Genomic DNA, 25386 nt, shown 5'->3' with positions numbered 1-25386 from the left:
CAACAACAAAGATAAAGGCGAATTACACAACAAGCAGAAAGAACTGTCAGCACTCAGGACCAGATGCTAAGTGATAAACAGAACTCCTAATAGCACGACTTCCTACTGAACAGATAAGAATTACTCTAAGAGATTTTTGTGATATTCTGAGTTTTTTCAAGTCAAATGACCAAGATATTTTGAAAGACTAGGTGAAATGATTCTAGTCCTTGCTTAAGCACTAAGAAGATTTTTCACGATTGCATATGTCAAGAATTAGCATTCAAAACAAATTTAATTACTAATGAACCTGAGGTCACACAGTACAGAGCGAAGAGTATGAACCTTTATATTTAGGCCATTATGAATATAGATCCTGGCTCTGCCACTTAGTAGCCCAGGTGATCTTAGGGTAATCTTAGTTTCCTTATCAGGAAAGTGGGAATAATTAACCAAACAGTTCTAAGAGGTGGGTAAGATCAGCCATCATTCATGTGAAATGCTTAAAATAGTGCATGACACAGAGCAATAATTTAATAATTACTATGTATATCTTCCCCATGATAGTTAGGGCAGAGGGCATAAATTCTAATAGCTGAGAAATGGGGAGAATATAAATTAAGGCCAAGTGAGCATATGCAGAATTTTGTTGGATAGAAACGGGACATTGATAACATAAAAATCCCATTATGCTATTTTTTTCACCACCCTTTTTGTTCGCAGTTTCCTCATTTGACTTGTAAAAATATCTAAAACTGCCTACAAATGAAAGAATTATTGACTTTTATAATCATCAGTTAAGAATTGGTTAAGCACATTATGGGGGTAAGAATTCCATCAATTGATGACGTCTTTGTCCAGTTGCATTAAGAAAGATGAAGGAGACATTCCAGCAAAACTTCAAAGAAAAAGAAGAGTGGCCACGGTTGGTACATTGACATGGTGGGTGCAACACTTGGTTATATCCCTTTATACCCAACCATCAGTGCTTTTTTTTCATTATACCATTGAAACTAAGTCTTCCTGAAACAAAGTTCCCTTACAGAGTTTATGATTCCTATCTCTACTCAAAATTTGATACCCATTCTTGTCCTCTTTGACCTCAATCTTGTGCTCATCAACCAGTTGATTAAAATTGCTGTTGTCTGTACCATTGTCAATATACTATAATTGTTGTTGTAGATATCATCATTAACTTACAAACTCAGGTTATTTCTCCAGGGCACAATGAACTAACAGGCTCAAGTTATGGACCACGTGGGCCGAGAATCATAAACCAGAGATACCCTAGACTCCCGAAACTATGATTATCCTGGTCCTTTCTTCTTCCCCTTTAAATAAAAAAAAAATCCCAAACTCAAAAGACCAAGATGGAGTGGCCCTGAGGCTTGCCTGCCATTTCTTTCTTCGTGTTCTGCAATAAATCCCTACTTTGCTATCAGAGTTGAGTTTGGCTTTATGACCCATGGGCACATAAACCCTTTGCTGGATTTCACCTTGCAACCCCTGTTGAGTATATTGAATATTCTCTTTACATTTACGAGCTCAATTATTAACATTCCCATAATTCCATTTTTCTTCTATTCTTTTTTCCATTTTAGAAAATTTATTTATTTTTGTTAAATAAATTATTTTGTTAAATTTATTATTAAAATAAATAAAAGTTATTTATTTTGAAGGATAATTGCTTTACAGAATTGCACGGGTTTCTACCAAACATCAACATGAGTCAGCCATAGGTATGTTGGAATACAGTTGACTAATAATGTTGTGACAGTATCAGATACACAGCCAAGCGACTCAGCCTTACATCTACAGGTACCCATTCTCCCCCACATTCCCCTCCCATCCAGGCTGCCACATAACATTAGCGGAGTTCCTGTGCTATGTAGGTCCTCATAATTCTTTCCATTTCTTATTTCAAAATATTAGCATCCAATAAGAAAAATTAACATCTCTGAAGCTCTCCTTTCCCTTTACACTAATGATTTACAGAACAAAGTATTTGTTTTTTTAGGGAGACAATACAATAAATCTATTATTTTATTTACTTTTTTCACAATTATATTTAAAATGTCCTTGGTTGCTTGGACTATTTGGGAGACAGGACAAGAAGCTGAATGAAGGATAGAGGTTTATAAAGGCTAAGAAACATGATGAGAATTTGCTCTTAATTTTGTACTCAAAGATTTTTTTTTTTTTAATTTCAGAAGCAGGAGTTTAAAAATAAAGTACACCACTTATTTTAATGCAAACCAAAGCAGATGACAAGTAACAACGGTGAGGAAGAGAGAGAAAACAATTGTCCCTGACAATTATCTCTCTGGTTCTTCTGATCTCCTAGGAGACTGTGCTGAGGCCTTTAACAAAAATCATGAACTGGAATGTCCTCCTACTCACCTGTACTCAGACTGGATACAAAATTAAATTCACCAGAGTCTTGAGTAAATCAAACAACTCTGTGTTATTACTGCAAAAAAAAATTATTATATAAAGATATTGACATACCCACTACTAAATATAAAATAGATAACCAACAGGGACCTACTATATAACACGGAACTATTCTTAATATTTTCTAATAACCTATAAGGGAAAAGAATCTGAAAAAAGAATATGTGTGTGTGTAAATGAATCACTTTGCTGTACAGTGATAAAAGTAACATAACATTGTAAATTAACTATACTTCAATGAAAAACATACATAAAGTTACCGATGTGTCACCAGGGTGGGGATGTCGTTTAATACCCAGCATTTTTGACAGCCGAGAATATGACTTGTTAAGGACCATACACAGAAAGCAGCCTGTTGGGGCTGCTCCATGTTCCCTTTTAACTGATCTGCTCTTCTATCCTTATAATTGCTTTCTGGTTTCATCTTAAGGGGATGGACAGGCCTCCCATGGCTTAGCTCAGGAAAGCCAGTGTGGTCTTCCCACCCTATCTTCACAGATCTGTCCTCTTTCTGGGTATGTCATTCCTTATCTCTCTCATGTTCATTCCCATGCACTCTTTTATTATTATTAAGTTTTTATTTTTATTTGCTTATTTATTTGACTGATCCAAGTTTTAGTTGTGGCACTCAGGATCTTTGATCTTCACTGTGGCATGTGGAATCTATAACAGTTCCTTGACCTGGGATGGAACCCAGGCCCCCTGCATTGGGAGCAAGGAGTCTTACCCACTGGACCACCAAGGGAGTCCCAGTCCATGGCCCCTTTTTGACCTCTGTCACCACAACCTTCCTCCTTGACTCATACCATACTTCCCTGGCAGTTCACTGTTACTTTATTTCTGAACCTTTTCCATTTTCATTGTTTTATCTACACATTTCTTACTCGGCGAATTCCCTGAGAGTCTCCTCTCCACTGGAGAGAATACATTGTCAAGATTTATTTCTTGCATATTCTTTCCTTATACCCTAGTTCAGTGGTGCTCAAATTTTAACAGGCATAAGATTCACTTGGGGATGATGTCAGGGCCCGGGTATCTTTAATAAAGAATGCAGGTGCCTGGCAACACCAAGAGATTCTGCTGCAGTGGGTTGCAGCTTTCCTAACAAGCACCTCGGGAAATCCTGATGCACGTGAACAGTGAAGCACATTTTAGAGACATGAGCTGCCACTGTTTCGACTATAGTTGTCCTCTACCCCTCTGATCACACTACACAATGACCCCGATCAAAGTCCCTTCTCTAAGGCAACTTCTGTACACCAACTTTATGTTCACAGTTTTGTTCAATATTAGGCTTATTTTCACCTGTTGTTTTAAAAATTGAAGGAGAGTTGGCTTACAATGTTGTGTTAATTTCTGCTCTATAGCAAAATGACTCAGTTATATACAGGCATATGCTTTTTCAAATTCTTTTCCACTGTGATTTATCACAGGATTGGATATAGTTCCCTGTGCTACAGTAAGACCCTGCGGCTTACCATTCTATATATACTGGTTTGCCTCTGCTAACTCCAAACTCCCATTCTACCTGTTGCCCCTCCCTCGCTGGCAACCACGAGTCTGTTTTCTAGGTCTCTGAGTCTGTTTCTGCTGCACTCTATATTCAGCACAAATTGCTTTGGTTCACTTCTCATTATGAGTGTTGGTCCCACCAAACTTTTCCATCACCCTTTCATCTTTCCCCTCCCAATATATTCCCACCTTCTTCCTCTCCGTCCCTAATGCAGTCTTCAATCACCATCCCATCATGGGGCATAACTGTAACTCCTGCCCCATGTTCCTGAGTCAGTTTCTATTTGAACAGAGTTGTGTAGTACGCATTGGTTCTCCTGGTTAAGCCTTTTAATAATGAGCATCTTACCTAGTGAGGCTGAAAGACTCATTTTCCACAATAAAAGCCAATGTTGGTGTCCAATTTGAAATAGTATGGTATAAAAAAAAAATCACAACCCATAAAATAAATTTAAGTGTGCATAAATTTCATCTACCTATTCATTGCCTTACTCTTTAAACATGTTATTTAACTGTTATAGCTTTTTAAATAGAAAGTTATGAGTACAATTTAATTATTGAGATAAAAAGAATATAGCTAAATTCTATTTTATAGTTCTCTGAAATTTAAACTGAATCCAAACACTTGAATCAACTATCAATCAGACAAAGACAAAATATTTGCTTGGACAAAAAATATTTAATAGGATATAAATATTATAGCAAATCATGGGTAAATATTTGAAAGTAGTATCATAATAGTTTTATATTGGTGAAATGGTGAATTAAAGTATATAGATGGATGTATATACAATATACACTTTGATTTAATATATATTTAAATTATTTAATATCCTATTAATTAGCATATGTACATACACATACTCATATGTTCATGAGCATATTGTTATTAGAGGTAGGTATAATTTTTGAGGTATAAAGAAAAAGCACATAGTAAAATAATATTCATATTTATAAGTGTGAATTGATAACTGAAATACGATTACAACAATGATGTATGTTTTCGTGTGTATATCCCAGCTCAGTCACTTCTTGTTGGTCCTCCTTATTTTCCCATCCTTTAGTATTATTTGGGATTCCCAGGTGGTGCTAGTGGTTAAGAATCTGCTGGCCGATGCAGGAGACAGAAGAGACAAGGGTTCGATTCCTGGGTTGGGAAGATCCCCTGGAGGAGGGCATGGCAACCCTCTCCAATATTCTTGCCTGGAAAATCTCAAGGACAGAGGAGCCTGGCGGGCTACCGTCCATAAGGTTGCAAAGAGTTGGACACAACAGATGTGATTTAGCACACGCACACTAGTGTTACGTGTTCCAAGGCTCAGTCCTTGGAAAACTTCCTTGCTTTTATCAACATGTCCTTTCTAAGTAATCTCACTTAAACTTTTATAAACCTCAGTTGTATTAATGATTTTGAAATTCATTCATTCCCCATCTAGACTGTTCCTTAAACTCCATTAAAAGCAAAAACTTTTCTCTTGACAGTCCCAACTTATCACATCCCAAACCAAACTCCTGATTTTCTCCCCATTCTCTATAACAGCTTCCCTACCATAACTCACACCAAGCTCATCTGATGTGGCCAACATCTCTTCCTCTCCTAACATGTGCCAAATTTTACAGAAAATTCTGCCTTCTTCTTCCAAACATATGCAGAATCTAATTGCTCATTTCCACAGTCACTGCAACCATGCTTTTGCAAGCTGCCACCATCTTCCACCAGGACTATCACAATAGCCTACAAACTGGTCTTCCCTCCTCTGTCCTTCCACTGGCACACTGAAATCTTTGCCTCATGTTATGTTTTTGTTTAGTCACTAAGTCACATAGGTTGGATGAAGGCAGGAAGCAGGCAAGAAGAGAGAAACAAAACAGTTCTTTCTTAGCCCGTTGCCCATACCCCAAGTTCGGGAACTTGCTCTGCTGTTTATCTGTGCCTTCCTTCCTCCAGGCCACTGCTATCTCCATTCCTTAACCCATTTACTCAAGTAGGCTACTGTATTGGCAAATGGAGTCATGGAAAACTACAGATGAGACAGGATGAGGTGGCAAGGAGGGAAACAGGAAGAAAACAGAAGGAGGCGTGGCATGGGTGGATTAGGGTGGATGAACTTAGGAAAAACTGCTATGGAGTGCTGTGTTTCCACTCCTGCTGCAGAACTAAATCTCCTGGGAAAAATCGAAGGACTATTTCTGCTTCTTTTTTTTTCCCCCTCCTCAAGCACTGCTTTAAAAAAAAAAAAAAAAGATTTCCTGAATCCAGAGAGAGGGACAAACATGCTTTCAGTTCTGAAAAGAAAATCATGTGGCTAATAAATGAAAATGTACACCTTAGTGAACTTGAATATACCCTTCTGGCTTCACAGGGTTTAACAATGTGCTTCAGGAAATTGTAGAAGGTTAAAACACACACACACACACACACACACACACAAAATCATATGAAATCATATGGCTCTGCCTTCGCCCATTCATCCTTTCCATTCTTTTTTCCCTTTTTTCTTTTTGCTAGAAGTGTAGCTTATAAAAAAGAACCTGAAGGAAAACAATATCTGCTTTTGTTTACCTCCTATGGATTTCACTTGTATAATTAAATGAGTTACAAAATCTAAAATTAAATTGATGTTTGTCTCTGAAAATACTCTTTTTAAAAATATTGGTTTCTTGGAAATTTTAGAATCAGTTTTTGAACAAACCTTGATGCTGTTTATTAGCTCTGTGATAAGTAATGCTAATCAAGGGAAAAACAAACAAACAAAAACACCTAAAATTCATTTCATTTTAGCTCAACTTGCCCTCAAAGAAAATGTAACTATTGACTCTGATCACACTGGTTCCTACAATCTTACTTTTCAGTTTGAATGCTCTTATCTGCCATTTTTTGACCAGTTGGACCATGTGTGTGTGTGTGTGTGTGTGTGTGTGTGTGTGTGTAATATATGTATAATATGTAACATATATATATATATATATATATACACATACTTATATACACATGTTCTTTCCTTAGTCCTATTCTTGCTCTAATAAAAGGCACCTAGACACTATTATCTGACAAAGTTCAATGAGTTTTCACTTCCTTTCATGGCCTATTCCCATTTATCCATGGTCTCACTTGCCCTGATTTCTTTTGCCAGCTTCCAAGAGTTTGGTTGATCTATTTCTGCCTAGTTTGGTTTCTGGTATTTTCATGCTCACTAATCTGTGAATATGCAATGGAGTAACACCCAAACCAGGTCCCCTGATTCCCTTCCATCCAAAAACTTTCTGAACTCCATCCTGGGCATTATTTTTCATACACCTCATTAAAATACAGAGAAGGTTGTTATTGAGTCTCTCAGTCATTTCCAGCTCTTTGTGACCTCATGGACTATAGCCTGCCAGGCTCCACTGTCCATGAGATTTTCCAGGTAAGGATACTGGAGAAGGTTGCCATTTCCTTCTCTAGGGAATCTTCCCGACCCAGGGATCGATTGAACTCTCATCTTCTGCTTGGCAGGCAGATTCTCTACCACTGAGCAACCTGGAAAGCCTATAAGATAAGGTATAAGAATAGAAACCATCTTCCAACAAACAAAAGCCCAGAACCAGATGACTTCACAGGTGAATTCTACCAAAAATTTAGAGAAGAGCTAACACCTATCCTACTCAAACTCTTCCAGAAAATTGCAGAGGAAGGTAAACTGCCAAACTCATTCTATGAGGCCACCATCACCCTAATACTAAAACCAGACAAAGATGCCACAAAAAAAGAAAACTACAGGCCAATATCACTGCTGAACATAGATGCAAAAATTCTCAACCCCCAAATTCTAGCAAACAGAATCCAACAACATATTAAAAAGGTCATACATCATGACCAGTGGGCTTTATCCCAGGGATGCAAGGATTCTTCAATATTCACAAATCAATCAGTGTGATATACCACATTAACAAATTGAAAGATAAAAACCATATGATTATCTCAAAAAATTCAGAGAAAGCCTTTGACAAAATTTAATATCGATTTATGATAAAAACCCTCCAGAAAGCAGGCATAGAAGGAACATACCTCAACATAATAAAAGCTATATATGATAAACACACAGCAAACATTATTCTCAATGATGAAAAATTGAAAGCATTTCCCCTAAGTGAGGAACAAGACAAAGGTGCCCACTCTCACCACTACTATTCAACATAGTTTTGGAAGGTTTAGCCGCAGCAATCAAAGAAGGAAAAGGAATCCAGATTGGAAAAGAAGAAGTAAAACTCTCACTGTTTGCAGATGACATGATCCTCTACATAGAAAACCCAAAAGACACCACCAGAAAACTACTAGAGCTAATCAGTGAGTATAGTAAAGTTGTGGGATATAATATTAACACACAGAAATCCCTTTCATTCCTATACACTAACAATGAGAAAACAGAAAGAGAAATTAAGGAAACAATTTCATTGCAATGAAAAAAATAAAATACTTAGCAATAAATCTACCTAAAGAAACAAAAGACCTATATATAGAAAACTATTAATGATGAAAGAAATCAAAGATGACACAAATAGATGGAGAAATATACCATGTTCATGGATCAGAAGAATCAATATAGTGAAAATGAGTATACTATCCAAAGCAACCTATAGATTCAATGTATTCCCTACAAGCTACTAATGGTATTTTTCACAGAACTAGAACAAATAATTTCACAATTTGTATGGAAATACAAAAAAATCTCAAATAGCCAAAGCAATTTTGAGAAAGAAAAATGGGACTGGAGGAACCAACCTGCCTGACTTCAGACTATACTACAAAGCCACAGTCATCAAGACAGTATGGTACTGGCACAAAGACAGAAATATAGATCAATGGAACAAAATAGAAAGCCAAGAGATAAATTTATGCACCTATGGACACCTTATCTTTGACAAAGGAGGCAAGAGTATACAATGGAGAAAAGACAATCTCTTTAACAAGTGGTGCTGGGAAAACTGGTCAGCCACTTGTAAAAGAATGAAACTAGAACACTTTCTAACACCATACACAAAAATAAACTCAAAATGGATTAAAGATCTAAATGTAAGACCAGAAACTATAAAACTCCTAGCGGAAAACATAGGCAAAACACTCTCCGACATAAATCACAGCAGGATCCTCTATGACCCACCTCCCAGAATATTGGAAATAAGAGCAAAAATAAAAAAATAGGACCTAATTAAACTTAAAAGCTTTTGCACAATGAAGGAAACTATAAACAACATGAAAAGACAGCCTTCAGAATGAGAGAAAATAATAGCAAATGAAGCAACTTACAAAGAATTAATCTCAAAAATATACAAGCAGCACATGCAGCTCAATACCAGAAAAATAAATGACCCAATCAAAAAATGGGCCAAAGAACTAAACAGACATTTCTCCAAAGAAGACATACAGAGGGCTAACAAACACATGAAAAGATGCTCAACATCACTCATTATCACAGAAATGCAAATCAAAAACACCATGAGGTACCATCTCATGCCAGTCAAACTGGCTGTTATTAAAAAGCCTACAAACAATAAATACTGGAGAAGGTGAGGACGACAGGGAACCCTCTTACACTGTTGGTGGGAATGCAAACTAGTACAGCCACTATGGAGAACAGTGTGGAGATTCCTTAAAAAGCTGGAAACAGAACTGCCATATGACCTAGCAATCCCACTGCTGGGCATACACACCAAGGAAACCAGGATTGAAAGAGACACGTTTACCCCAGTGTTCATCTCAGCACTGTTTATAATAGCCAGGACATGGAAGCAACCTAGATGTCCATCAGCAGATGAATGAATAAGAAAGTGTGGTACATATATACAATGGAATATTACTCAGCCATTAAAAAGAACACATTTGAATCAGTTCTAATAAGGTGGGTGAAATTGGAGCCGATTATACAGAGTGAAGTAAGTCAGAAAGAAAAACACCAATACAGTATACTAACGCATATATATGGAATTTAGAAAGATGGTAATGATGACAGCAAAAGAGACACAGATATAAAGAACAGACTTTTGGACTCTGTGGGAGAGGGAGAAGGTGGGATGATTTGAGAGAGTAGCATTGAAACATGCATATTACCATATGTGAAATAGATCACCAGTCCAAGTTCGATGCATAAAACAGGGCACTCAAAGCTGGTGCACTGGGACAACCCTGAGGGATGGGATGGGGAGGGAGGTGGGAGGGGGGTTCAGGATGGGGGACACATGTACACCCATGGCTGATTTATGTCAATGTATGGCAAAAACCACTACAAAATTATAAAGTAATTAGCCTCCAATTAAAATAAATGAATTAATTAAAAAAGAAAAAAGAATAGAAACCATTCCTAAATATATTTAGAGGCAAATGTTCCCCTGACCGCAAATGGGCCTGAGGGATATTTTTAGGCATATGGAAATGCCCTAAGATTGGATTGTGATAAGGATCACACAGTTGTACAAATTTACTAAAAGTCCCTGAACTGTGTACTTAAAATAGGTCAATTGCATGGTATGCAAATTATAGTACAGGAATAGAAAGTAGAGTGCTGGTTCCCAGGGTCTGAGGAAGGAAATGGGGAGATACTGGTCAGATACTGGTCAAGGGGTATGGAGTTTCATTTATGAAAAATTTTTAAGTTCCCAAGACCTAAGGTACAGCCTGGTGATTAGTTAATGATGCTGTGCTGTGTTCTTGAAACTTGCTAAGAGGGTAAATTTTAAGTGTTCTCACCACACACAAAAAAAAAAAAAGAAAAAGAAAAGAAAATGCTAACTATGTGGAATGATGGAAAGGCTAATTACCTTGATTGCAGTGATTATTTCACAATATTTACATATATCAAAACATCAAGTTATACACCTTGAATATATAAAAATTTTATTTGTCAATTATACCTCAACTAAGCTAGGGGAAAAACTCAAATGTTCCCAGAATATGATGTTATAATGCTGGTAATTATGATTCTGGGATAAAAGTACAGGAAAACAGAAGGTATATTTAGGATCCATTTTTTTCCCTGTTAAGTCTGATATTTTTATGGAGGAGCTCTAAAAAAGCCAATAATTTATACTGGAGAATTTATACTAAAAATCCAAGTCTCTCTCTCTCTCATTTTAATAGCTAATAATTATTGGGTCTATAATATAGGGCTAGAATTATGCTAATTTCCTTTCAGGGATTATTTTAATCATGGCAACAACTTTCTGAAGAACAAATATTATTCCATTATATAGATTTAGGAATTGAAGCCTCAGTAGGTTAAGTAACTTGGTCTAGAACATACAACTACTATACATGTTAGAACAAGGATTCAAATGCAGGTTTGAACACAGGATTCAAATACAGTTTGAACTGTTAATGATGTTTTGCTACCCTTCTCCAATACCATGTTCATAAGGTAACAAATGTTCATAAAACATCATTAAGAGTTCAAACTGTATAATAATAACAACCTGCATTTTAATCCTGGTTCTACCATCTACACAATAGTTGTGTATGTGCTAGACTAAGTTACTTAACCTACTGAGGTTTCAATTCCTAAATCTATATAATGGAATAATATTTGTTCTTCAGATAATCGTTTTCATGAACATGGTATTGATCCATTTTAAATTAGAAAAAATTACAATCCCTTAGCTAACACAGAAAATATCTCTTAGAAACATATTGGTAGGTACAGCATATATTGAAATAAAATATAATTGGAAAGTTCTCACCTTCTAATTAAAACAAAGCTCATTTAAAAAGATGCATAATTCTATGTTATAACACAAATTAGACGTAAGAAAGAATTCAAAAATCATTTCACCATAAATTGTTTTCGACAAATATTTAATGACTGCTACTCGGTCAATGCTCAGAGAAAAGCAAAAGGTTAGAGTTGTTCAGTAAGATAATCATTGGATGAGTATGAAGATGCCTGTCCCCTAAATGCTACAGACAGGGCTGGTAGCAGAGTAGAAGAGAAAGGGGATAAATAGCTGCTTCCCCTAAGTCCTTGAAAATCTAAGGCTCTACATTCTAAACGTGTACAAAAATTGCCCAGGTAACCACAGTTTCAGGGTTTGTTTACTGACTACTCAGTACTATAGCTCTTTACATTTCTAAGAGGTCAGAACTTTGTTTAAGAGCAACGAGAGGGAGGGGATATATCTATACTTATAACTGATTCACATTCTTATACAGCAAAAACTAACACAACATTGTAAAGCAATTATACTCAAATTAAAAAATAAATTTTAAAAAAGGAGCAATGAAAAAGAATGTCACATTGCAAATTTTCTAGGTATTTTGTTTTTGGAGATTTTTTTAATGATACCTAGTTTTTCCATATTTGCTGAAAGTGTTAGGGGCAAAGGGTTTTAGAAAGACATTTCTCTTATTCCATAACTAAATAAAGAAAAAAAGAAAGAAAGAAAAGGAAAGATGGAAAACAAAGAGAAAGTCCTAAAGGAAATAGGACTCTCTATCTACCTCTACCACTCTTAAGTAAATTTGTTATCCTTTCCAAAACATTCACTGATGCATCTCCTCTGTGTATACACGATTTCATGTTTTCTTGCGAATACATTTTATATACATCTCTCAGTTCAGTTCAGTTCAGTTCAGTCGCTCAGTCATGTCCGACTCTTTGTGACCCCATGAATCGCATCTCTAGATACCTAATAATCCACATACTAACTGAAATGACTATACAGTGTTCCACTTTAGTGATGCAGAATACCTTGCATAAATATATTCTTTCAAGATGTTTCTAATATTTTACTATATTGAATGGACTCTATGAACACCTGAAATATTTGCCTTTTTAAAAATTATTTTTATTATATGTATATTGCTAAATAAGTGGTTTTCCTGAGGTGTATTTTGGAAGGTTGCAAACAGAGAACCGGTGAGGTCGTGTGTGTGTGTGTGTGTATGCGCTCAGTCCTGTCTGACTCTTTGCAGCCCCATGGATTGTAGTCCACCAGGCTCCTCTGCCCATGGAATTTTCCAGGAAAGAATACTGGAGAGGGTTGCCATTTCCTTCCCCAGGAGATCTTCCCAACCCAGGGATCAAATGTGCATATCTTGTGTCTTCTGCATTGGCAGGCAGATTCTTTACCAGTAGTACCACCTGGGAAGCCCCTCAGTGAAGCTAGAGTCCTAGAAATATTTTTATTGCCTACTATATAGGAGCAAATTAAAATAAGAACTGATCTGCATGCAAAACTACTGTATCAAGTCAGGCATCCTTTTGTATAGTATAGATAATGTAATTTACTTTGAACATTATATTGTTCTCATAACAGCCCAGAAAGAGTTGAATAGATCAAAGTTTTAAAAATTCCTATTCAATTCCTAGAAAGGTCATCTGTAAACTAACATTATTCATTTATTAAGAGCATATACATTTCATGCTGAAAATCTACTGATAGCATGAGGATGAATGCATACAGAACCTGAGAGTAGCCACAGAAGTCTGATTTTCCAGCTACACCATTAGCTGCATGAGCAATTCAGTCTTTGAAAATCATTATTCTCACTGATAAAATAAATAGGAGAATTTGTAATCTCTGAGATTCCTTGTAAGTTCTAAGCCCTAAAAGATACTTTATTGCAAAAAAGACAGACTCAGTAATTTTATTTCCCCCAACTTCCTTTCATATTGAATATAGATGACTGATCTTATTAAGCAAGCGCTGGAAACAAAGGGTGAAATTTCTATTCCCTTTCCGAGTGACCTGGCCATTCACCCAGTGAAATTAACCAGAAATCTAAGAGCCCTTCAACCCTGCCGAGTTACCGCAATTCCTCATTCACTTGGACTTAAATCCTATAAAAATGTCCTTAAATCTTCAACTCCGTACTCACCCATTTCCTCCCATCAGTACTACTGTAATAGCCTGTTTGCTCCTGTTAGTTCTCTCCATATAGTAACTCAAACTGCACATTTGATCATGTTCCTCTCCAGACCAAACTTACCATCCTCTTAGCCTATATGATGAGCTGTCATGACTTGACACAGCGAACAAGTGTTCTTCCAATCTGGCTCTCATCCTTTACCCCTTCTTTCTCTCTCTCTGCTCTTCTCTGTCTCTGTGTCTTTCTTCAGCGGCTCTATGTTGCTGGAGCTCCTAAGCCAAAGTGCAGTGAATGGCACCACCCTGGCCAGGTGCAGACAGAAGCCTGGGAATGTTCCTTGACACCTTTGGATTTTTACCTCCCATTCCAAACAGACACATAAAGTCCAAACAATTGCCGAGTCTTTTAAAATATCTCTGCAACTGATCCCCTTCTCTCCACCTGTGCGTAAACCATCCTAACCAAGCCATCTTTCTCCAACAGAAACACTGCAATAACTACTCACTTACACAAGCCTCCTGACAGGGAAGAAGAGATTGGAATAGTTCAGGCAAGGTCTCATCTAATAAAGATTATGCAGTGACACAATTTTTCTCGTCACACAAGCCAACTGTGTGATTTTTCCATGACATAGATCCCATGTGTACATTTTTTAAAGTTAGTGTGTGCGTGGTGTCGTGTCCAACTCTTTGTGACCCTGTGGACTGTACCCTGCCAGGCTTCTCTGTCCATGGGATTCTCCAGGCAAGAACACTGTTGTGGACTTCTATGACCTCCACTAGGGAGTCATCCCGACCCAGAGATCAAATTCATATCTCTTATGTCTCATGCATTGGCAGGTGGGTGCTTTACCAGAGTCACCAGGGAAACCCTTTGTAAAGTCAGTAATTTCACTAATGACAGTACTTGCAAAGAATGAGGTGCTCTAGAATTAGTTTCTAAGGTTCCAGAAAATAGAGTATTTTTAAGTTTTCTGGTGATTTATGACTGCAGCCACAAAATTAAAAGACTCTTGCTCCTTGGAAGAAAAGCTATGACAAACCTAGACAGTGTACTAAAAACCAGAGACATCACTTTGCTGACAAAGGTCTGTCTAGTCAAAGTTATGGTTTTTCCAGTAGTCATGTATGGATATGAGAGGTGGACCATAAAGAAGGCTGAGTGCTGAAGAATTGATACTTTCCAAATGTGGTGCTGGAGATGACTCTTGATAGACCCTTGGACTGCAAAGAGATCAAACCAGTCAATCCTAAAGAAAATCAACCCTGAATATTCATTAGAAGGACTGGTGGTGAAGCTGAAACTCCAATACTTTGGCCACTGATGTGAAAAACTGACTTCTTGGAAAAGACCCTGATACTGGGAAAGATTAAATTCAGAGAAGGCGGCGGCAGAGGATGAGATGGTTGGATGGTATCACTGACTCAATGGACATGAGTTTGAGCAAACTCAGGTAAATAGTGAAGGACAGGGAAGCCTGCTGTGTTGCAGTTCATGCAGTTGCAAAGAATCAGACACAACTTAGTGACTGAACAACAACAATTTGTAGATGACTTTCTTTTCTGTTTTCTGACTTTGGGATTATGGATATAAATATCTAAGCTAATAGAGAGCTTTTAGGGCTTCCCTGGTGGCTCAGATGGTAAAGAATCTGCCTGTAATGTGGGAGATCTGGGTTCAATCCCTGGGTCAGGAAGATTCCCTGGAGAAGGAATTGACAATCCACTCCAGTATTCTTGCCTGGAGAATCCTATGAACAGAGAAGCCTGGCAGGCTACAGTCCATGGGATCGCAAAGAGTCAGACACAACTGAACGACTAACATACAGACACAGAGAGCTTTAAAGAACATGTTGGAAATTACTCAGGATTTAATCTGAGTCTCTATATTTTTCCTCAGATTAAATGCATACTAGTTAAAATAACATAACTATGTCATGATTTTAAACATTTTTTTAGTTTATGGTGAAGAAGAAATGCAACTCCTGATTCATAGAAAATAAGTCATCAAACCATATTTTCTTCTCATATTTAGTTTTGTAAGTACCAGAAAACAATGCTTCTATAGCCTGCTGTATATTTCACATTTAACTTTTAAGTTCTAATATTTCTACCAATTAACTTTTTCTCCTGAGATAAAATGAAAAGTCATATCTTAATAACTGCATGAAATGAAAATATTTAATTGTGAAGTCAAATTATCTTCCTAAGAGTGATGATATATTTATCTTTCCTCAAAAATCTCAAGGTTGTGACCACTGTTTCTAACAGTCTAATGATTTCAACAGAAATAAGCCACAGCTACAGTGTATATAAGCAACTATAGGGTAACCGTTCCGTGATTTTCTGAGATCACACCATTAAGATTATGTGTTTCAGCATTTTCAGACACTGTTCTCTTTACTTAATTTATTATCACTCAAAATTCTATTATCATTTAGAAAACTTGTTTGCATTTACAATTAAAGTCATTTTCTTTAAAGGAAAGATTTAATCTTTAAGAAGCTTGAACAGATCACACCTGGCTTCCCAAGCTTCTGGGTAGGTGGCTGGAAGAAGGTTGCCAAATTTTAAATATTAAAGTCACTACTGCATGACCAATATTGAACCAGATTTTAAGTTGGCTATTTTTATAAAAATCAAAATGTCTTTTGTAAAATAAAAAAGCTTCTTCTTTCAGAACATATAAAAGTATATTTTCCCTTCCTAGTCAGGCACGAGGAAACACAAACATTGTGTTCGCCGACAAATGGCTGTCTCAAAGCCTACAAATCATTTACCACAAATGCCCCTATGTTTCTGACACTTAATTCAGACACAGTGGTCTCTTCGAGCAGAGTAATTTTTTCTTCCTTTTACTCCAATGACAAAGCTTTCACTTCTTTCATTTACACCCTCATATACTTACTGCTTCAAGGAACACTTATCCAATCAGTTCCTTGGGATGCAGACATAGTCAATTCCCTGGCACACACACAGCATAGAATGGAAGAGAGGCAATTAGGAACTCTGGAGGTTAAAAACAGATGCGGCCTTGCAAGAGGTAAGTGAAGACGTCAAGGCAAAACTGAAACAGAAGGACTTTGATCTGGTTCAGCATGGGGTGGTGTGAGTGGAGGAGAAGATGGTGTGAGTGGCGAAAGAAGCTGGAAAAGAAGTCAGGGTCAGATTGTTGTTGTTTAGTCATTAAGTCATGTCTGACTCTTTTGAGACCCCGTGGACTGTAGCCCGCCAGTCTCCTCTGTTCATGGAATTCTCCATACAAGAATACTGGAATGGGTTGCCATTTCCTCCTCTAGGGGATCTTTCCAACCCAGGGACAGAACTCGCGTCTCCTGCATTGGCAGTCGGATTTGTTTCCAATGAGATACCAGGGAAGCCCCAGGTTCAGATTACGCGTGAAAATATTATGCACCTTGGGCTTTATTCTCCAGGCAAGAGGCAGCTTTGAAATGTTTAAAATAATGAAATCACAAGATCATATTTCCCTTTTAGAAATATTATTTCAAGCAAGGTGAGAATACCAAGTAAGATGAGAGCCAGTCTGGAAGATGGAGAGTGACTAAGAGATACGGCAGTAGAACATTTAAAAGATGTTGGTTCTACAGATTAGGACTATCCTAAACCACAAGCAATTATGGAAATTAATGACTTCCTGAGAAACAAGAAATGACAAAACTGATTTTTTTTGGAAGTGGAAGCAAAGGAAGAAGAGTAGTCCAGGATTTTTGCATTTCGAAGTTGAACATCTGGTGATGTCTTAATTAAGAAAAACAGTCCCTAAGAAAAGTTTGTGGATAAGAAGATGAGAGATAGCTGAATACATTGACTTTGAGGTATGTGGATGACACTATTAACATGGAGCTCTCTACTAAATGGTTATGAACACAAGTCTGAATCTGAAGACCCATGCCTGGGCTTAGCACAGAGATGGTGTATGAAGCCCAATGCCTAAGAATACGTGGGCACAGGGACCTTCTGTATAGCACAGGGAACTAATTCAATATCTTGTAATACTCTATAATAGAAAAGAATCTGAAAAAGGATGTGCGTGTGTGTGTACATTAAGTGAGGTAAAGTGAAGTGAAGTGAAAGTCGTGTCCAACTCTTTGTGACCCCAAAGACTATACAGTCCATGGAATTCTCCAGGCCAGAATACTGGAGTGGGTAGCATTTCCCTTCCCCAGGGGATCTTCCCAACCCAGTGATAGGACCCAGGTCTCCCATATTGGAGGCAGATTCTTTACCAGTTGAGCCACAAGGGAAGCTCAAGAATACTGGAGTGGGTAGCCTAGCCCTTCTCCAAGGCATCTTCCTGACCCAGGAATTGACCTGGGGTCTCCTGCATTACAGGCAGATTCTTTACCAACTGAGCTCTCGGGGATTTATGTATACACACATATATTTGTATAAGTGCATCACTTTGTTTTACATTCAAAACACTATAAATCAACTGTACTTGAATAAAAAAATTTAAAAGAACATGTGGGCAATTAGCATCATATGCACAGTGATATAACATCTTCTGGAGGGCATTATATAGCATCTCTAACACGTAACCGCCACAACTAAGAAATTTCACTTCTAGGAATTTTATAAAAAAAGAAACAAACTTTCAGAAACATAAGATTAAGGGTGAACCTTGCAAAGATAGAGAATTATAACAAAAAAACAGAACAATTTAAATGACCACCAATATTATATTGGTCAGATAATTACGCTACATTTAATCAACAAAACCCTACTTAGCTTTTAAAAAAATAATGAGATCTACACGTATTGAAATGAAAGGTTGTCAGGACATTTTTGAGTGAGAGAAATACTTGTTTACATGTTTTATATTAATAATAACTAATATCTATTAAGCCCTCATTATGTGCCAGGTATCATTACAAATGCTTGGTGTATATGAAGACACCACATCTTTAGAACAACCCTATGAGGTATGCAGTATTATTTATATATTACAAATGAGGAAACTATAGTACAGAGTGGTGAGGTAATTTGACTAATATCACAGTGCCAGTAAGTGCCCAAGCCAGGATTCAAATCCACACAAGGAGCAGAGTCTATGAATTATCTGAGATGAAAGCTTCTGCCCTGCCCCAGAATGAAAACCAGAAAAATTAACCTGAGTTATAGGAAAGTCAAGAACATTACATTCTCATGACCTGAATTAGTAGATCAAGAATCATGATCACTGAAAACTCTGATATTTTTACCTAGAATAAAATGCACAGGTAAAAATACATGAAGCTGTTCAGATTGGTTTACTCAGGGGAAGGAAAATGGAAAAGGCAAACTTTTTAAAACCTTCTTCATTCTCTGAATTTGTGTGCGACAAGCAAATATTATTTTTGTATAATTAAAAAGAGAATGAAGCAGGAGAAAAAGGGCATTACAAATTCATTTCAGATCATATGTGCTGTGCTGAGTCGCTCAGTCGTGTCCGACTCTTGGCAACCTCATGGACTGTAGCCTGTCAGGTTCCTCTGTCCATGGGGATTCTCCAGGCAAGAACAGTGGAGTCAGTTGCCATGCCTTGTTCCAGGGGATGTTCCCGACCTGGGGACTGAACCCAGGTCTCCCATGTTGCGGGCCGATTCTTTACCGTCTGAGCCACCATGGCAAAAAGCCCTTTGTTCCCTTGTAGTACATTTAGTCCCGTGCTTTGCAAACGTCATCATTTATTTTGTAGTATATGGCCAAGCCTCAGCAGGGCTATTTAATTGTTTCATTCTTTCCTGACTTCACGCTATAGATGTGCAAGACCTAGAACCCACGTATATTTGAAGATCTGTTGTGTACAGGGGGTTGCATATAGGAAAGCATACGCTGATTGAGAAAAGCCAAATACACAGTTTTGGCAGATCTAGTGTTGTATTTGTCAAATATGAACAACCTTGAAAGCTGAGAGTGGTCAAGGAGAAACGGATTCACTGGAAGAAGTAAATAAACCTCCAAGGAATCAAGTTATAATAAACACAAAAATTAAATTCCTATATCCTTGAAGATGATGTATTGTCAAGTACTGGACAGAGTTCAAATGAAAAAAAGGATGGATAAGGCTTTTATTCACACTTCTTATTTCTATAGGGGCTGTATGATTTTATTATACTTTAAAATTTTATTTATTTTTTTGATGCTATAAAGTGTTTTTTCCAAAAGGGAAAAATGTATTTAAAAGTGAACAGGAGATGAATTTTAGCTGTAACCTGTAAGACTGATCTTAGTAAATGGAATACCTTTATTGTATTGGGCATGACTTCCAAAATCCAAAAACACATAAGGATTATTAAATTAAGAAGACTCAATTAATATACTTTGAAGAATTAGTCATTTTAAGCCATTTTTAACTTTTTAATTTATAATAGAAAAGACACAAAGATATATATTACATATAAAAAAATAAATTGGATGAGACTGTACCAATATGCTCCCAATAACTATCCTGTTGAGGACAAAGATTATGGTGATTTTAACTTCCTTCTTTTGACTTTTCTACATTTGCCAATAAACATATTTTATAAATTGGAAAATTGTCAATAGCAAGCAATATATTAAAAATATATATCACTAAAATATCAAAACATTTCCATTTAAAAGATAAATGACATGATATATGGATTTATACAGAGTTATGAGGTGAGTCTTTAAACTACTCAGCCAGAGAGTAACAAGATGAACTTCTGAAAGAAATCCAGAGACTAACGTAGAGATAGAGAAAGAGCTCCAAGAAGGGGAGAAAATTGGCTCTCAAAATTAAACATGGATGCAGTCTTTCTGCTTTCAATGAATACATTTGAATCAGTCATTCCCTTTCATAAAAAGAAATAAGAATATTGTTTTAAGCATGAAAGTAAAGATTTTGAAAATAAGTATCTTTGTAACTTCTGCCTAGTCTGTTCATATGTTACTCGAGAAAGTACATAAAAAGAAGACCTGAAAAACCCTGACTCCTTTGCTTAGATACCTCAGCTTTACGCCACTAATGAAAAATGTTAATTTAGGTTTTGACTCCTATTAAGCAGCGGTTAGCAATTCTGTCCTGAAGAATACATTTCAAACCTAGTGGTATGATTTTGTTCAATTCTCCCATTTCTGGTTTACTGGATGTTCTTTACACTCTAGGCTACAAAGAACTTCTTTCCTTAATGTGATATTTCTCCTTTTAACCCAAGAAACCTCCAATTTATAATAGAGAACTAGGAAATTCTAATGATTTCTCTTCCAATAATAAGGAAAAGTGATCTCATAAAAGGTAAGGCTGGTTTGTTTAACTATTCATATTGTTTTACTTTCCTTCAGAAAATTCCTCCAAATTCTGGTATAGACTCAAGGGTTATAGGCTCAAAAACAGGCTATAATATTTCTATCGGTAAAATTTTACTTTGCTTTCCTTTTGACTTTCCCAAATAATTTCTTTCTCTCTTCTATTAGAAACTGTGGGCCTGTCAATGTTGATAATTAACATTATCAACAGACTGAGGGAGCGCATTGAGGGGGTGAGGGTAGTGGAGGGAAAGACATGGTAGATACTCAAGGCAGGCATTAGACACTAAGATCTCTTGCAGGGAGTTAGCTGTGTGTTTGTCCTTAATGAACAGGTAGACCACAGGGAATTAATATTCTTGAGAAGTGAACACTGCCTGTCATTGGCTTTTCTTCTTCTTTACAAAGGCTCTTGGTTTTCATGAGGTGCCTTTTTATCTTAATGAAAGGGCTATGCCTTTAGGTCATGATCCTACTCAGTGAAAGTTCTGGCTGAATCTGAGGTTCCAGCTGAATTTAGAAACGATCAAAGCAGGCAAAATATGTGTTGTCATGGTAATTTTCCCTTTCTTTTAAGTAATACTGGAACTAAAGAATTGATTCATATTTTGAGAGAGGAATCTATAAGCTTCTAAATAGAATCTAGGTAAGTCACGGAATCTAAGAACATGTAAGTGTTTGATGAACAAATGAATACATGGGTTACAAACATTGTGATTTTGGTCTTTTAAGGTAATATATGTATACACACACATGCATATACATATATTATCTACATATACATGTGTACATATATGTATATACATATATTACTAAAAAGACCAAAATTAAGATTTTTGCAAAAAGACTATAAATTTATACACACCTATATGTACATAACTCTGTTGTACACCTGAAGCTACACAACATTGTAAGTACACTATATTTTAATAAGATTTTTTAATGGTTAAATGGTAAATTTTATATGATATTTTATTACAACAAAAACCTTAAAAAACAAACAAACCCACCAAAATATAATATATGACTAATTAGCATTTTGGTTCTTAAAAAGTCTTATCTCTAAAGCATGAAAAGCTCTATAATATGCTTGGTTTTATTCATTCATGTTATTCAGGCCCAAGCTTTCACAGATCAAAATTCTTACTGCTTTATCCCCATCTTTGGTTCCATTTTGTAACAATTTAATGAGTGAGGGATTCTTTAAAGAAAAATTTCCATGTAAGAAGATGTAAGGCTTTTTTTCTGTATTGCAACAAATATTCCTTTGCACAGATTTTCTTTCCTCCTTACAGAGACTAATTGAGGTTCTATACATTTTTCAAATTTAACTCACCTGTGCCGCTATTCCTGTTTCTAGCCTCCACACCATTCTGTCTTCTCCCAGCATTATTCACTTACATCTGCATCAATGGTTCTCAATCCTAGACAAACATCAGTCTCACCTAGGAAGCTTTTAAAACTTAACAATGCCTGGGCTCCATTCCCAGGACTGACTTAATATGTCTAGGTTAATATCCCAGCACAGACAGAATATTTTAAAGCTGCAAAGGTGATTCTAATTTCAGCCAAGGTTGAGCACCCCTACTCTGTATAATACTGACCTTACTGCAGTATGATTATTTGTTAAACTTTATCTCCCACTGAGGTTTTTGGCACTTTAAATCAGACTTGGGTGAATTGCAATGCTTGTTGAGCTTGATCTATGCAATCTACTCTGTGGAACACTCCAGAAGATCTAAAATTCAAGAAGACGTCATCTCTTAGTTAAGGAAATCACAAACTGTTATAAAAGTACTGGACTAGAACACACCTAGCACACCATAACTGTGACCTACGAAACTTTATGTGAAGTAAAAATAAAACATTAGGATAAAGAATCAGATCATCTTGAGAAATCAGGAAGACCTGATGGAGAAAGAGGAGTCTTAGGATGGACCATGTGTAGAATTTTAAATAAGATTATGTTTATGATTTTTACAGAGAGAAATGAAAAACAGTGGGGAGATAAAAAACAGTAATTTTTTGTAAACAGCAACAGAGTAAGGAAAGGGGAAGAGGTGGAAAAGTGAAATCCATTAAGAAAATAGTTTCTGTACCATAAAGAAACAACTTCAAGAGAAGGAGGAAATGAATGTAGAAAGTCAGTGGGGTGAAATCATGGGGGTTTTGAATGTTCAGTGAATGAGCATGGATTCCTTGATGGTTTCTGAACAGGGACTAATGTACTGAGACACTTGTGCTTTTCAAAAAAAAAAAAAATCAATCTTCCTAATTAATTATCTTGTAGTCTTGAAAATGCTTTTTATGTGATCTGAATTACATTATATGAATACTATAAGCAAGGCTTTCTTATGTTAAAATGCTTTTCATTATGTGGTCAATGTACTCATCAAAAAATAGATCACGAAGGAACAGACACATAAATTACATCTGTTCCTGGACGATTGTATTTCACTGGCTTAGCTGAGAAGAAAATAAATGAAGGGGAAGTTGTAACAATGGCTGTGGTGGGTCTCCTAAAAACATCTAAAAGATGCAGCTATCTTTTTTTGGGTGGGGGAGGGGTTATCAAAAGACAGAAAAGGTGAAAAAAAGTTCTTTCACTTAATGCTATTTTCTGTCCGGCCAAATGTAAATAAGGTCTCATATCATATAGTCATATTTATTTCTATATTACTGTTTGTGGCTGAAAAATGCAATATTTGTTGCTGAAAAGGCCTGCAGAAAATGATTTGATTAGTGTGATATCACTTTAGGCTTGACATGTTTGCTCAGGTTATTGGTCAACTTGATGAAGAGGCTGATACTATACTCATCTGGGTATTGCCTCAACAAGCTGTATTTGTCCCATTCCACTACCCTATAGAGAGTATTTTTAAGATCTAGGCTAAGCTATTGTTTTAATTTTACAAATGGCATTTCATCAATAAAGTCATCAATAAAGCAATGGGATAAATAGCACATATGAAAAACCTAAAACAAATCAACATTTACAACCATTGGACTCACTTTTTTATTTTAAATTTGATCTTAGAGCTCTGTGTATCTGTGTTTGTGAATGTGTGTATGTGTTTATATATACATAAACATCCCAAAAAGAAGTGAAGAACACTGGAGAATTCAGATACTCATGCAGATATTTAAGGCTCAAAATATCAGAGTTTAAATTTATAACTTAACATTTGTCTTTGCCCATAGCATATAGTGATATTTTATGAAATTATATGGTTAGATTCCATGTTTCGCATACACGTGCTTCATGTACTCAAGTACATTCTATGTACCCTGTGGGCATTTTCAATCTTCTAATTGTATTATGCCCTTTGAAATTTGATTGCAAAAAATAGTGAATTCTCAAGATAGAGGCTTCTAGTTCCAGACAAGATGGAATAAACACAATCTATTTTACTATTCCCTCTAATCCTCAAAAACAGAACAAAACAAACTACTCTGTACAAAATATATAACTCATTTATCAGAAGACACCAAGAGGTGGAGAAAAGAAAACAGATTGGCTAGGAGCCTCAGGACTTAAGGAATGGCATCATAATTATTTCCACCTTTGTTTTTTTGTCCTTCTTTGCCTCCTAAACATTTCACTTTGGGTACAAGGGAAGCCCTCAGTGAAGCAAAAGGTCAAATAAATAGCACCCAAGAAAAGTCAAAGGACTAATAAAAGGGTAGCCCAAGAGAACAGTAAGCTTTTAACCATACATGCCTGAGGGTGAGTATCACAAACATAATAGTACCGCTCCACTCAAAGGATGATGCATTAAGGGGATAGTGGGAAATATCCCTGCCCAGTAAAGCCCTCAGGCATAGACCTGTATTCCACTCTTCTCATTTCAGTAAAGGGATGGCATCCCCTTCCCCATGGGGTCTGTCACTGAACTGACATCCAACCTCCATGCATTACATAAGAGGTGACCCTCCTCCCGGAGCCCCTAGCTGGAACTCTGATGTCCACTCCTTGTTCCAACAGTAATGCAACGGAACCACTTTCTGCAGCAGAAGGGTTTGGGGGGAGAGTGTGACTATTTGGGGATAACACTAGGGAGTCTCTATGTGATAATGGGGCAGTTATTTATGATGACTATGGTGATGGTTAGTCCAATTTACATCTGTGATACAACCTCACAGAACTATATTCCCTACTCACCGAAAAACTAAAACCAAAATCAAAAACAAAAACTGGAAAAATCTTAATAAGAATACTAGCTGATTTAATAGTATTGTACCAGTAGAAAGAGAAAGACATATATATTAATATGTATACACACACACATACATACATATTATATATATATATATACACACACACACACATAT

The 25386-nt window shown here is 36.5% G+C and overlaps 1 protein-coding gene across 5 annotated transcripts in view; it reads right to left on the bottom strand.

Moving 5' to 3' along the window:
* INPP4B (inositol polyphosphate-4-phosphatase type II B) overlaps nt 1-25386 on the bottom strand; it is a 714114-nt gene that overhangs the window by 155526 nt on the left and 533202 nt on the right. The gene's annotated exons all lie outside the window — the stretch shown is intronic.

Source organism: Bos indicus, chromosome 17, assembly GCF_029378745.1.
Source record: "Bos indicus isolate NIAB-ARS_2022 breed Sahiwal x Tharparkar chromosome 17, NIAB-ARS_B.indTharparkar_mat_pri_1.0, whole genome shotgun sequence".
NCBI classification, from domain to species: domain Eukaryota; kingdom Metazoa; phylum Chordata; class Mammalia; order Artiodactyla; family Bovidae; genus Bos; species Bos indicus.
Note: the sequence above shows the minus strand (reverse complement) of the source record. Positions and strands in the feature narration are given on the sequence as shown.